Source organism: Urocampus carinirostris, chromosome 3, assembly GCF_059441175.1.
Source record: "Urocampus carinirostris isolate Australia breed hairy pipefish chromosome 3, RoL_Ucar_1.0, whole genome shotgun sequence".
NCBI lineage: Eukaryota > Metazoa > Chordata > Actinopteri > Syngnathiformes > Syngnathidae > Urocampus > Urocampus carinirostris.
Genome location: NC_142351.1, coordinates 37,338,064 through 37,342,941, shown reverse-complemented (window position 1 = coordinate 37,342,941; position 4,878 = coordinate 37,338,064). Strand labels below are relative to the sequence as shown.

Genomic DNA, 4,878 nt, shown 5'->3' with positions numbered 1-4,878 from the left:
ATCGCCCAATCCTATCAGAGCCTTGATACAGTTGCCACAATCACTCAGCCGGGGTAGATCAGGATTTATTCAGGAATTATAGTGCACCAAATTCATTCTTTTTCCAATGCACAATAACAGATACGTGACGATCAACTGAAAATCATCAACATTAAAACGTAATGCCGTTCATTTTTTTTTCGTTTGGTTCCTGGTATGTGGTTAGAGAAAATGATGTGACTACCTCATCTTTCCAAATCCCTAACTCTGGTCCTGGTTGACGCCCATAAAAAAACAACTGTCAATTTCCCAATCAGCCACTCCTGGTTCACAGTGGTGGCCTGCCATACCATTGGTTCCCCATAGGGGGGCTTCCATCGACCCATCATCTGCACTGCTTATGGTCAGAAGGGCCACGGGGGTCCCGGAGCCCATCCCAGCTATCTGGGCTGGGGGGGGGGGATTTTGTAGAGGTTTATTGTTCTATATTCTTTATCAATTATCCATTATCCGTTATCGGTCAAATCATAATACACTACAAAGCCAAGAGGCCGAAACACTTGCTCCCAGCCAAGAGGCCGAGTCAAGGTACTAGCCACAGGGCCAAGCAGCGGTCAGTGCGAATGCACCGTTCCCGGAGGTACTGCAATACCGGGCCGATGCGAGGAGTGGACAGAGCAAGCTCTTATTACATCTCCCAATTGCAAAAAAGTAAACAGTTCACAGATCAAAAACAACAGCCGGACACCCTGAACTGGATGTATTAAGAAATAAGCAACATTTAACTTAGTATATAGTGATAATGATACATAAAACTAAAACGTTCTAGTCTGATGGTACAAACAGATGTATGGCTCTTACAAGGTCTGATTTATGGCTGGAATTGTGCTATAAGCGAGTCCTCATTTATGGGAATTTTAACGTATATATGTGCTGTTCTGATAAGCCACTGGTGAAGGATATTTCAAGCCATGTTGACTCTTTTACCTTGGTGCAGTATGTGATGGGACCCATGCAAAAACATGGGCACCAATTAGACGTGGTTCTCGCCCATATTTAATCCGGCCGCCACCTCGAGATTGGTGAAAATGTGCTCTCGGATCAGTTGCCTGTTGTATTTGATACTGGATTTTCCTTTACTGCACTTTGACCTACCGATCCCGTTGGGTGCCATTGGATTTTTAACCCTTGGATTGCTGGGAAATGAGGGGATGGCGTCATGATAGTCTGTAATGATAGTTTTCAGTGGGCTTTGATCTGTGCAGCCCTTTGAAACTCTTGGTGATTAGGGGCTATACAAATAAACATGACTTGGCTTGACTTGACTTGCAGCGTACAACCAGCTCTGTGTTCCCTCTTAATCAACCTATCTGGATACAGAGGAGCTTGCCTCGTAGTTTCTCTCCTCCAGCCAAACTATATTGAACTCTGTGGCTCCTATAAAAATTGTGCAGCCTTAAGATAAACCTCAGCCCTGGTTCAATGACAGATCTCGTGCAGCTCGAAGGGAGTGCTGCAAAACTAAGTGCAGGTTGAAGAGGTCAAACTGCAAGTGTTACTTTTAATGCTAAAGAACTGCTGGTGTCATTACCAGAGACTGTTAGGGAGGCTAAAAGAAAGCATCTTTCAGATGATATTGTCTAATCACCAACAACCCACATGTTCTTTTTAAATTGATTGGCTCTGTTCTTAATGCCCCAAAGCCTGTCTGCTTGGAAGCATCAACTTAAATGTGTCATAACTTCCTCCACCTTTTTATTGACAAGGTTCTTCATACCAGTGCACTCATCTCATCTCCTGCCACTGATCCCTCTGTTTCTGTTGATTGTTTGAGCCATTTTCGCTAAGTTTGATCCTGTGACTTTGTCATTTTTAGAAGATGTGTTTGGCTATATCAAGCCTTTAGGTTTCCCTCGCAGTTTTTTGCTTTATCCGTTTTTAAAAGGTTTTTCCAGTATCAGGCTGACGATTCTGGCCTTTATTATTAGCAGGCTTTCTTCTGGTGTTGTCCCCCCTAATTTTAAATATGCACTAGTACTGTACAACTACTTCTTTAAAAAAACCTGGCCTGGGCAAAACTGTTTTTGCTCATTTTAGGCCCATCTCCAAGATGCTCTTTTCCTTCAAGATCTTAGAGAACGATGTGTATTCACAACCGAAGACTTTTATGGACAAGCAAGATGTTCTGCAGGTTTTTCAATCAGGTTTTAAGTCTCTTCATAGCACATAATCAGCACTCCCAAAGGTTTCTTATGATCTCCTCCTGGCTACCGACTCAGGAGATTTAGTGATCCTAGTCCTGCTGGGCCTCACTACTGTGTTTTGATACGGTGGACCACACTACTTTATTATCCAGGCTGCAGTACCTGGTGGGCATTTGTGGTGGCACTTTTTGTTGGTTTAAGTCTCTTCTAACTGCCAGGACTATGGGAGTAAGACTTGCTGCTTTTGAATCATCCCTGCGGTTACCACAGGGCTCAATTCTAGGACCACTCCTCTTCTCTTTGTATTGACACTCACTGGGCTCTATTATGAGAAATCATCTCTTTTCATTGTTACCGTAATGACAGTCAAATATATGGGCCATTAAATAAGAAAGATGCACCTACCATCAAACACCTACCTTTTTGTCTGTATGACATTAAAGCCTGGATGGTCCTAAAATATTTATGTTTTAATGGAAAGAAAACTGAGTTGATTATCTTTAGTCCCAGTGGCTCTGGTGAACTATCATCTATTGATGGGGCCCCTTTGCCACTATGTGTGAAGACAACTGTGCTTAACTTGGGTTTTAAGATGATCACTGATTTTGATCACCAAATAAGTGCAGTAGTGTGAAGTCAAGCTTCTTCCATCCAGGCAGTTAGCAAAAGTGAAGCCCTTTCTCACACAAGAGCCTTTTTAGACTGTTTTTTTACCTTCATCACATCTCCGCTAGACTACTGCAATGCACTGTATCATGGAATCAGCCAGTGTTTTATCTCACGCCTACAGCGGACCCTAAAAGTTGCTGCTTGAATTTTAACCGGAGAATTTTAACGTAAGAAGGAGCACATTAAATCGGTTCTAGCTTCCCTTCACCGGCTGTACATGCCTTTAAGGGTTCATTTTAAGATTCTAAATTTGTTTTTATATCTTAATGTCCGTGGTAGCACGGCGGCGCAGTGGTTAGCGCTTGTGCGGCACAGTTCATGTCATGGGAACCTGTCGTGGGTTCAAATCCAGCTCCAGACTTCCTGTGCGGAGTTTGTATGTTCTCCCCGTGCTTGCGTGGGTTTCCTCCGGGCACTCCGGTTTCCTCCCACATTCCAAAAACATGCATTTCAGGTGAATTGGCCGGTCCAAATTGTCCCTAGGTGTGAATGAGCGAATGAGTTGTCTGTCCCTGTGTGCCCTGCGATTGGCTGGCAACCAGTTCAGGGTGTCCCCTGCCCACTGCCCGGAGATGGCTGGGATGGGCTCCAGCCCCCCCCCGCGACCCTAATGAGGATAAGCGGTACGGCTGATGAGATGAGATGAGATCTTAATGTCCTTGCTCGTCCTTACCTCAGTGAGCTGCTTCGTTGTGATGTTCCTGCTCAGTGCCTCAGGTCAGCCGATCAGCTGCTCCTGGAGGTACCGAGATCTAAGAGGAAGGTCAGATGGCATAAAGCCTTTTCTGTTGCTGCTCCCAAACTTTGGAACAATTTGCCCTTGTAGATCAGACATGCTTCTCCGCTGTCCATTTTTAAAACTTGTTTTAAAACCCATATTTATTCCTTGGTTTTTGCATGCTTCTTGTTACTGTGGTATTATTTTGTTATTTACATACTTTCAACTGTTTTTATTATTTTATGGTCTAATTAAGGTTTTCTGTCAAATGTTTTTTGTGTGTATGTCTTCAGCTGTGGCTGTTTTAAAGGGCTTTATAAATAAAATAAAGTTGAGTTGAGTTCCAAAAATACACAGAGTCTTGCTGTGGGAGGACTATAAATTGCGTGGCAAGGATACAATCTTTTTCAATGTATTGGTTGGTAGATTTCTTTGTTTATTGTTGTGCTGCTCCAATGTAGAAAGCCAGAAGTCATTATGGAGATACAAGAGGACAAATATGTTTTTCCTACACCATGCTCATGGTTCCTTTTATCCATATGTTGAACTATTTCCTCACAGTAAATACAATGCATTACTTGGAGCAATGTTTGATTATTTCTGTTTCTGCAGTTTAAGATATGTTGGGACAATAAAGCATTTCAAATGATTTAAGAATATCTATAGAGCTTAAATGGAATTTGAATTGCGCGAGACACATTAGCAACATCAATTGTGTTATTGCTGGATGCCAATTTGAATTCTGTGTAAACATTTAATCATGTTGACCAATGAAAGAACTAAAACACAATTTATCTTTTGCATAGCTCAACTCTCTAGGGGTTTTCAAAAAAAACACATGACTTACATTAACTGTCAGAGCTGCAACAACTAAACCAGACACTTAACAAAATATTCTATATAATGTTTTATAAGATGGTGAATTTTCAAGTCCACTTAACAACTTTCAGTTTTCGTTCGTTATGGCAGACCCACATTCAAATTGTCTTTATTGACATTGATAACAACGTAGTGAACATTGTTTACGAATTTAGACATGGCATTCCAGGATATACTCGTACTATGGAATTAAAGTAAATACATAGGGTAAACAGAATGTCAGGATAAATAGGTAAAAATCTTTACAAGTTAGTGCTTGAAGACTGGCCTAAGTTGTAGGTTGCGTCATGTGCACTTATTTAGGGTAGTGATAGTGTCACGAGGCGTGGTGGCGTGGAGTGGGGTGACCGGACCAGAACGGAGGCAGGAAACAGGAAGGGAGAACTCAATTGCATAACGATCCATAAGTTTTATTTAACAAAATAAAAG

At 42.0% G+C, this 4,878-nt stretch overlaps 1 pseudogene; it reads right to left on the bottom strand.

The window, feature by feature from the left end:
* Positions 1 to 597: 597 nt before the first annotated feature.
* LOC148369599 (U2 spliceosomal RNA) lies at positions 598 to 758 on the bottom strand (annotated as a pseudogene).
* Between the last annotated feature and the right edge of the window lie 4,120 nt (positions 759 to 4,878).